Genomic DNA, 10000 nt, shown 5'->3' with positions numbered 1-10000 from the left:
CAGTTACCCCAACTGACCTTTTTGGACACCAAGGGACAGTTTAGTACGGCCAATCCACCTAACCTGTACATCTTTGGACACCAAGGGGCAATTTAGCACGGCCAATCCACCTAACCTGCACATCTTTGGACACTAAGGGGCAATTTAGCACGGCCAATCCCCCTAACCCGCACATCTTTGGTCACTAAGGGTCAATTTAGCAGAGCCAATCCACCTAACCTGCACATCTTTGGACACTAAGGGACAATTTAGCACGGCCAATCCACCTAACCTGCACATCTTTGGACACTAAGGGACAATTTAGCACGGCCAATCCACCTAACCTGCACATCTTTGGACACTAAGGGGCAATTTAGCACGGCCAATCCACCTAACCTGCACATCTTTGGACACTAAGGGACAATTTAGCACGGCCAATCCACCTAACCTGCACATCTTTGGACACTAAGGGACAATTTAGCACGGCCGATCCACCTAACCACATTTTTGGACACTTAAGGGACAATTTAGCACGGCCAATCCACCTAACCTGCACATCTTTGGTCACTAAGGGACAATTTAGCACGGACAATCCACCTAACCTGCACATCTTTGGTCACTAAGGGACAATTTAGCGCGGCCAATCCCCCTAACCTGCACATCTTTGGACACTAAGGGGCAATTTAGCACGGCCGATCCACCTAACCACATCTTTGGACACTAAGGGACAATTTAGCACGGCCAATCCACCTAACCTACACATCTTTGGACACTAAGGGGCAATTTAGCACGGCCGATCCACCTAACCACATTTTTGGACACTTAAGGGACAATTTAGCACGGCCAATCCACCTAACCTGCACATCTTTGGACACTAAGGGACAATTTAGCACGGCCAATCCACCTAACCTGCACATCTTTGGCCACTAAGGGACAATTTAGCACGGCCAATCCACTTAACCCGCACATCTTTGGACACTAAGGGACAATTTAGCACGGCCAATCCACCTAACCTGCACATCTTTGGCCACTAAGGGACAATTTAGCACGGCCAATCCACTTAACCCGCACATCTTTGGACACTAAGGGACAATTTAGCACGGCCAATCCACCTAACCCGCACATCTTTGGACACTAAGGGACAATTTAGCACGGCCAATCCACCTAACTTGCACATCTTTGGACTCTAAGGGACAATTTAGCGTGGCCAAACCACCTAACCTGCACATCTTTGGACACTAAGGGACAATTTAGCACGGCCGATCCACCTAACCACATCTTTGGACACTCAGGGACAATTTAGCACGGCCAATCCACCTAACCTGCACATCTTTGGACACTAAGGGGCAATTTAGCACGGCCAATCCACCTAACCCGCACATCTTTGGACACTAAGGGCAATTTAGCACGGCCAATCCACCTAACCTGCACATCTTTGGACACTAAGGGACCAATTTAGCGTGGCCAATCCACCTAACCTGCACATCTTTGGACACTAAGGGACAATTTAGGACGGCCAATCCACCTAACCTGTACATCTTTGGACACCAAGGGGCAATTTAGCACGGCCAATCCACCTAACCTGCACATCTTTGGACACTAAGGGACAATTTAGCACGGCCAATCCACCTAACCTGCACATCTTTGGACACTAAGGGGCAATTTAGCACGGCCGATCCACCTAACCACATTTTTGGACACTTAAGGGACAATTTAGCACGGCCAATCCACCTAACCTGCACATCTTTGGTCACTAAGGGACAATTTAGCACGGACAATCCACCTAACCTGCACATCTTTGGTCACTAAGGGACAATTTAGCGCGGCCAATCCCCCTAACCTGCACATCTTTGGACACTAAGGGGCAATTTAGCACGGCCGATCCACCTAACCACATCTTTGGACACTAAGGGACAATTTAGCACGGCCAATCCACCTAACCTACACATCTTTGGACACTAAGGGGCAATTTAGCACGGCCGATCCACCTAACCACATTTTTGGACACTTAAGGGACAATTTAGCACGGCCAATCCACCTAACCTGCACATCTTTGGACACTAAGGGACAATTTAGCACGGCCAATCCACCTAACCTGCACATCTTTGGCCACTAAGGGACAATTTAGCACGGCCAATCCACTTAACCCGCACATCTTTGGACACTAAGGGACAATTTAGCACGGCCAATCCACCTAACCTGCACATCTTTGGCCACTAAGGGACAATTTAGCACGGCCAATCCACTTAACCCGCACATCTTTGGACACTAAGGGACAATTTAGCACGGCCAATCCACCTAACCCGCACATCTTTGGACACTAAGGGACAATTTAGCACGGCCAATCCACCTAACTTGCACATCTTTGGACTCTAAGGGACAATTTAGCGTGGCCAAACCACCTAACCTGCACATCTTTGGACACTAAGGGACAATTTAGCACGGCCGATCCACCTAACCACATCTTTGGACACTCAGGGACAATTTAGCACGGCCAATCCACCTAACCTGCACATCTTTGGACACTAAGGGGCAATTTAGCACGGCCAATCCACCTAACCCGCACATCTTTGGACACTAAGGGCAATTTAGCACGGCCAATCCACCTAACCTGCACATCTTTGGACACTAAGGGACCAATTTAGCGTGGCCAATCCACCTAACCTGCACATCTTTGGACACTAAGGGACAATTTAGGACGGCCAATCCACCTAACCTGTACATCTTTGGACACCAAGGGGCAATTTAGCACGGCCAATCCACCTGACCCGCACATCTTTGGTCACTAAGGGTCAATTTAGCAGAGCCAATCCACCTAACCTGCACATCTTTGGACACTAAGGGACAATTTAGCACGGCCAATCCACCTAACCTGCACATCTTTGGACACTAAGGGACAATTTAGCACGGACAATCCACCTAACCTGCACATCTTTGGTCACTAAGGGACAATTTAGCACGGCCAATCCACCTAACCTGCACATCTTTGGACACTAAGGGGCAATTTAGCACGGCCGATCCACCTAACCACATTTTTGGACACTTAAGGGACAATTTAGCACGGCCAATCCACCTAACCTGCACATCTTTGGTCACTAAGGGACAATTTAGCACGGACAATCCACCTAACCTGCACATCTTTGGTCACTAAGGGACAATTTAGCGCGGCCAATCCCCCTAACCTGCACATCTTTGGACACTAAGGGGCAATTTAGCACGGCCGATCCACCTAACCACATCTTTGGACACTAAGGGACAATTTAGCACGGCCAATCCACCTAACCTACACATCTTTGGACACTAAGGGGCAATTTAGCACGGCCGATCCACCTAACCACATTTTTGGACACTTAAGGGACAATTTAGCACGGCCAATCCACCTAACCTGCACATCTTTGGACACTAAGGGACAATTTAGCACGGCCAATCCACCTAACCTGCACATCTTTGGCCACTAAGGGACAATTTAGCACGGCCAATCCACTTAACCCGCACATCTTTGGACACTAAGGGACAATTTAGCACGGCCAATCCACCTAACCTGCACATCTTTGGCCACTAAGGGACAATTTAGCACGGCAAATCCACTTAACCCGCACATCTTTGGACACTAAGGGACAATTTAGCACGGCCAATCCACCTAACCCGCACATCTTTGGACACTAAGGGACAATTTAGCACGGCCAATCCACCTAACCTGCACATCTTTGGACTCTAAGGGACAATTTAGCGTGGCCAAACCACCTAACCTGCACATCTTTGGACACTTTAAGGGACAATTTAGCACGGCCGATCCACCTAACCACATCTTTGGACACTCAGGGACAATTTAGCACGGCCAATCCACCTAACCTGCACATCTTTGGACACTAAGGGGCAATTTAGCACGGCCAATCCACCTAACCCGCACATCTTTGGACACTAAGGGCAATTTAGCACGGCCAATCCACCTAACCTGCACATCTTTGGACACTAAGGGACCAATTTAGCGTGGCCAATCCACCTAACCTGCACATCTTTGGACACTAAGGGACAATTTAGGACGGCCAATCCACCTAACCTGCACATCTTTGGACACTAAGGGACAATTTAGCTCGGCCAATCCACCTAACCTGCACATCTTTGGACACTAAGGGACAATTTAGCGCGGCCAATCCACCTAACCTGCACATCTTTGGATACTAAGGGACAATTTAGCACAGCCAATCCACCTAACCTGCACATCTTTGGACACTAAGGGACAATTTAGCGTGGCCAATCCACCTACCTTGCATATCTTTGGACACTAAGGGACAATTTAGCGCGGCCAATCCACCTAACCTGCACATCTTTGGACACTAAGGGACAATTTAGCACAGCCAATCCACCTAACCTGCACATCTTTGGACACTAAGGGACAATTTAGCACAGCCAATCCACCTAACGCGCACATCTTTGGACACTATGGGACAATTTAGCACGGCCAATCCACCTAACCTGCACATCTTTGGACACTAAGGGACATTTTAGCACGTTCAATCCACCTAACCTGCACATCTTTGGACACGAAGGGACAATTTAGCACGGCCAATCCACCTAACCCGCACATCTTTGGACACTAAGGGACAATTTAGCACGGCCAATCCACCTAACCCGCACATCTTTGGACACTGAGGGACAATTTAGCACGGCCAATCCACCTAACCCGCACATCTTTGGACACGAAGGGACAATTTAGCACGGCCAATCCACCTAACCCGCACATCTTTGGACACTAAGGGGCAATTTAGCACGGCCAATCCACCTAACCTGCACATCTTTGGACACTAAGGGACAATTTAGCACGGCCAATCCACCTAACCTGCACATCTTTGGACACTAAGGGACAATTTAGCACGGCCAATCCACTTAACCCGCACATCTTTGGTCACTCAGGGACAATTTAGCACGGCCAATCCACCTAACCCGCACATCTTTGGATACTAAGGGGCAATTTAGCACGGCCAATCCACCTAACCTGCACATCTTTGGATACTAAGGGGCAATTTAGCACGGCCAATCCACCTAACCCGCACATCTTTGGATACTAAGGGACAATTTAGCATGGCCAATCCACCTAACCTGCACATCTTTGGACACTAAGGGACAATTTAGCACGGCCAATCCACCTAGCCTGCACATCTTTGGACACTAAGGGCCAATTTAGCACGGCCAATCCTCCTAACCTGCACATCTTTGGACACTAAGTGCCAATTTAGCACGGCCAATCCTCCTAACCTGCACATCTTTGGACACTAAGGGACATTTTAGCATGGCCAATCCACCTAACCTGCACACCTTTGGACACTAAGGGCCAATTTAGCACGGCCAATCCTCCTAACCTGCACATCTTTGGACACTAAGGGACTTTTTAGCACGGCCAATCCACCTAACCTGCACATCTTTGGACACTAAGGGACAATTTAGCATGACCAATCCACCCAACTCACACATCTTTGGACACTAAGGGACAATTTAGCACGGCCAATCCATCTAACCTGTACATCTTTGGACACTAAGGGACAATTTAGCACGGCCAATCCACCTAACCTGCACATCTTTGGACACGAAGGGATAATTTAGCACGGCCAATCCACCTAACCTGCACATCTTTGGACACTAAGGGACAATTTAGCACGGTCAATCCACTTAACCCGCACATCTTTGGACACTAAGGGACAATTTAGCACGGCCAATCCACCTAACCGCACATCTTTGGACACTAAGGGACAATTTAGCACGGTCAATCCACCTAACCTGCATATCTTTGGACACTAAGGGGCAATTTAGCACAGCCAATCCACCTAACCTGCACATCTTTGGACACTAAGGGACAATTTAGCACGGCCAATCCACCTAACCTGCACATCTTTGGACACTAAGGGCCTATTTAGCACGGACAATCCACCTAACCTGTACATCTTTGGACACTAAGGGACAATTTAACACGGCCAATCCTCCTAACCTGCACATCTTTGGTCACTAAGGGACAATTTAGCACGGCCAATCCACCTAACCTCACATCTTTGGACACTAAGGGACAATTTAGCACGGCCAATCCACCTAACCTGCACATCTTTGGACACTAAGGGCCTATTTAGCACGGCCAATCCTCCTAACCTGCACATCTTTGGTCACTAAGGGACAATTTAGCACGGCCAATCCACCTAACCTGCACATCTTTGGACACTAAGGGCCTATTTAGCACGGCCAATCCTCCTAACCTGCACATCTTTGGTCACTAAGGGACAATTTAGCACGGCCAATCCACCTAACCCGCACATCTTTGGATACTAAGGGGCAATTTAGCACGGCCAATCCACCTAACCTGCACATCTTGGGACACTAAGGGACAATTTAGCGCGGCCAATCCACCTAACCACGTCTTTGGACACTAAGGGACAATTTAGCACGGCCAATCCACTTAACCCGCACATCTTTGGTCACTCAGGGACAATTTAGCACAGCCAATCCACCTAACCACGTCTTTGGACACTAGGGAACAATTTAGCACGGCCAATCCGCCTAGCCTGCACATCTTTGGACACTAAGGGCCAATTTAGCACAGCCAATCCACCTAGCCTGCACATCTTTGGACACTAATGGCCAATTTAGCATGGCCAATCCTCCTAACCTGCACATCTTTGGACACTAAGGGACATTTTAACACGGCCAATCCACCTAACCTGCACATCTTTGGACACTAAGGGCCAATTTAGCACGGCCAATCCTCCTAACCTGCACATCTTTGGACACTAAGGGCCAATTTAGCACGGCCAATCCTCCTAACCTGCACATCTTTGGTCACTAAGGGACAATTTAGCACGGCCAATCCACCTAACCCGCACATCTTTGGATACTAAGGGGCAATTTAGCATGGCCAATCCACCTAACCTGCACATCTTTGGATACTAAGGGGCAATTTAGCACGGCCAATCCACCTAACCCGCACATCTTTGGATACTAAGGGACAATTTAGCACGGCCAATCCACCTAACCTGCACATCTTTGGACACTAAGGGACAATTTAGCACGGCCAATCCACCTAGCCTGCACATCTTTGGACACTAAGGGCCAATTTAGCACGGCCAATCCTCCAAACCTGCACATCTTTGGACACTAAGGGACAATTTAGCACGGCCAATCCACCTAACCCGCACATCTTTGGACACTAAGGGCCAATTTAGCACGGCCAATCCTCCTAACCTGCACATCTTTGGACACTAAGGGACATTTTAGCACGGCCAATCCACCTAACCTGCACATCTTTGGACACTAAGGGCCAATTTAGCACGGCCAATCCTCCTAACCTGCACATCTTTGGACACTAAGGGACATTTTAGCACGGCCAATCCACCTAACCCGCACATCTTTGGACACTAAGGGGCAATTTAGCACGGCCAATCCACCTAACCTGCACATCTTTGGACACGAAGGGGCAATTTAGCACGGCCAATCCACCTAACCGGCACATCTTTGGACACTAAGGGACAATTTAGCACGGCCAATCCTCCTAACCACATCTTTGGACACTAAGGGATAATTTAGCACGGCCAATCCACCTAACCTGCACATCTTTGGACACTAAAATCAATTTAGCACGGCCAATCCTCCTAACCACATCTTTGGACACTAAGGGACAATTTAGCACGGCCAATCCACCTAACCCGCACATCTTTGGACGCTAAGGGACAATTTAGCACGGCCAATCCTCCTAACCACATCTTTGGACACTAAGGGACAATTTAGCACGGCCAATCCACCTAACCCGCACATCTTTGGACACTAAGGGACAATTTAGCATGGCCAATCCACCTAACCTGTACATCTTTGGACACTAAGGGACAATTTAGCACGGCCAATCCACCTAACCTGCACATCTTTGGACACTAATGGACAATTTAGCACGGCCAATCCACTTAACCCGCACATCTTTGGACACTAAGGGACAATTTAGCACGGCCAATCCACCTAACCTGCACATCTTTGGACACGAAGGGGCAATTTAGCACGGTGCAGGTGCAGAGAAACAGAGCGAGAGTGAGGGAAAAGAGAGAGAGAGCGCATTGCCTTGTGCGGGTGTCTGCCTATTCGGCGCATACATGTGTCTGAAGGAGTGTCCCCCCCTGTGTGTGTGTGTACAGGTGTAGGCAGGGGGGTGTACAGATGTATGCAGGGGTGTGTGTGTGTAGAGGTGTATGCAGGGGTGAGTGTGTGTGTAGAGGTGTGGGGAGGGGTGTGTGTAGAGATTATGCAGGGGTGTGTGTGTCTGTGTGTACAGGTGTATGCAGGGTTGTGTGTGTGTGCAGAGGTGTGTGTGTGCAGGGTTGTGTGTGTGTACAGGTGTTGCATGGGTATGTGTGTGTAGAGGTGTAGGGAGGGGTGTGTGTGTCTGTGTGTGTGTGCAGGGGTGTGTGTGTGTCTACAGGTGTATGCAGGCGTGTGTGTGTGTACAGGTGTATGCAGGGGTGTGTGTGTGAGTACAGGTGTATGCAGGCGTGTGTGTGTGCGCGCAGGTGTGTGTACAGGTGTATGCAGGGGTGTGTGTGTGTACAGGTGTATGCAGGTGTGCGTGTGTGTGTGTGTCTACAGGTGTATGCAGGCGTGTGTGTGTGTACAGGTGTATGCAGGTGTGTGTGTACAGGTGCGGTCAGTCACTAAGCAATGGCAGTGGGTCCACGGGTTTGCTGGGAATTCTAGGCCGGGCCTACAGGGAGAGGCTTGGCAGGGTTTCAGCTGTTGTGCGCCCCTGCCGAAGGATTGGTGACGCCAGGGGCCTGGGAATGTCAGAACGGACGTCACTCAGCATTCCGGGGATGTTTGACCCCGGAGCCTGCAGCCTATCCGCTTTCACCACAGCCTGAGGCCTACATCCTTCCCGCTCGTCACATCCTCCTGTCACAGAGCTTCCCACCGAATCCTTCCCTCCCCCACCCACACTCCCACAGGCACACACACACATCTACACACACACCCTCCCACAGGCACACACACACACACACACTCCCACAGGCACACACACACACACACCTACACACACACCCTCCCACAGGCACACACACACACCCTCCCACAGACACACACCTACACACACACCCTCCCACAGGCACACACACACACACTCCCACAGGCACACACACACACGCACACCTACACACACACCCTCCCACAGACCCTCCCACAGGCACACACTCCCACAGGCACACACGCACCCTCCTACAGCACACACACTCCCTCCCTCAGACACAGGCACATTGGTGAACCACTGTAATAGGAGATGTAAGGTAGGACCTGCACTACAGGTTCGCACGGTAGCTCCTGCCGGCTGGCTCCGCCCGCGGAGAACTGTATAAATATGCATGCCCTCCAGTGCCCTGCCATTTTGCCAGCTGCAGCATGAGGCCACGCATCTGACTGTAATAAAGCCCAGTTGTACCCAATCTGCGTCTATGGGCAATTGACCGTGCATCAATTTATCACAGTCACCCTCGCGGTCCAGGGCGTAGAATTTCGTAACATCCGCCTCTATGTCCTTCCTAATCTCTGCGCTGCTCTCCCGTCGGGCCTGGACTTTCAGTGCAACCTCCAGAGCCTCACCCTCAAATTCGGCGGGCCCTTACCCCCCCCCCCCCCTTACCTTTTGCGGCCTCGCGACCCTCAAGGTCGACCCCCCCCCCCCCCCCGCGCTTTTTGCCAATCTAACTGCGGATTGCAAGCCCGTTGCCACCAGGAGCAGACGGTACAGCACCCAGGACAAGACCTTCATCAGGTCCAAAGTCCAGCGGCTGCTTAAGGAGGGTATTATCGAGGCCAGCAACAGCCCCTGGAGAGGCCAAGTGGTAGTGGTTAAAACTGGGGAGAGACACAGGATGGTCGTGGACTACAGCCAGACCATCAATCGGTACACGCAGCTCGACGCGTACCCCCTCCCACGCATATCTGATATGGTCAATCAGATTGTGCAGTACCGCATCTTCCCAACAATTGACAGGAAATCCGCCTA

At 50.3% G+C, this 10000-nt stretch overlaps 1 protein-coding gene across 1 annotated transcript in view; it reads left to right on the top strand.

Moving 5' to 3' along the window:
* Window positions 1-10000, top strand: part of LOC140402870 (myocyte-specific enhancer factor 2D homolog) — a 268130-nt gene that overhangs the window by 250989 nt on the left and 7141 nt on the right. The gene's annotated exons all lie outside the window — the stretch shown is intronic.

Source organism: Scyliorhinus torazame, chromosome 26 (assembly GCF_047496885.1).
Source record: "Scyliorhinus torazame isolate Kashiwa2021f chromosome 26, sScyTor2.1, whole genome shotgun sequence".
NCBI classification, from domain to species: domain Eukaryota; kingdom Metazoa; phylum Chordata; class Chondrichthyes; order Carcharhiniformes; family Scyliorhinidae; genus Scyliorhinus; species Scyliorhinus torazame.
Note: the sequence above shows the minus strand (reverse complement) of the source record. Positions and strands in the feature narration are given on the sequence as shown.